This window comes from Plectropomus leopardus, unplaced genomic scaffold (genome assembly GCF_008729295.1).
Source record: "Plectropomus leopardus isolate mb unplaced genomic scaffold, YSFRI_Pleo_2.0 unplaced_scaffold72991, whole genome shotgun sequence".
Lineage (NCBI taxonomy): Eukaryota > Metazoa > Chordata > Actinopteri > Perciformes > Serranidae > Plectropomus > Plectropomus leopardus.
This window is the reverse complement of record NW_024680352.1, coordinates 1-598: the sequence shown is the minus strand read 5'-3', so window position 1 is coordinate 598 and position 598 is coordinate 1. Positions and strand designations below refer to the sequence as shown.

Genomic DNA, 598 nt, shown 5'->3' with positions numbered 1-598 from the left:
AAATACTGTGCTGAACAACAAATGAAAAAAATCCTAGATAGAAAAATGTTGAATCTCCCCGTCGGGGAATCGAACCCCGGTCTTCCGCGTGACAGGCGGAGATACTGTCCACTATACTAACGAGGAGTGACGTGAAGAGATCGGTGACCAAATATGGTCATGTAGTTGGCTGTCGGTGTCGTCTGTCTTTCTTTCTGTCTGTAAAACTTTAAATCATTTATTTAATTCACTAACAGGCTTATAGTTTGGTCAGGCATCTAATCCCCTTTACACAAAACCATTGCTCAGCAAAGATGGGAAATACATTCAAAATATTTATGTAACTCCTTGAAACGTGGGCAAATTGGCTTTTTTTATTTTCAAAAACATGGAAAGAAGATAATAAGCAACCAAAGAAAAAATGACCCAGAAGTGAGAGGGAAATCTGTGAAAAGTTAAAGAAATTACCTTAACATTTGCCGAAAACCTTAAAAAAAACAAACAAACAAAAAACTAAACAAAATAATTTTATTATTATTATACCAACATCTTGGCTTAATTTTATGTTTCACCAATGAATAGCCTTGATAATAAAGATTTTTTTCATAGGAGTGCTCTG

General features: G+C 34.8%; 1 non-coding gene across 1 annotated transcript; it reads right to left on the bottom strand.

Annotated features, from left to right (window-relative positions):
- Positions 1-54: 54 nt before the first annotated feature.
- On the bottom strand, positions 55-126 carry trnad-guc. The gene has a single exon. It is a non-coding gene; the product is annotated as a tRNA-Asp (tRNA).
- Positions 127-598: the final 472 nt, after the last annotated feature.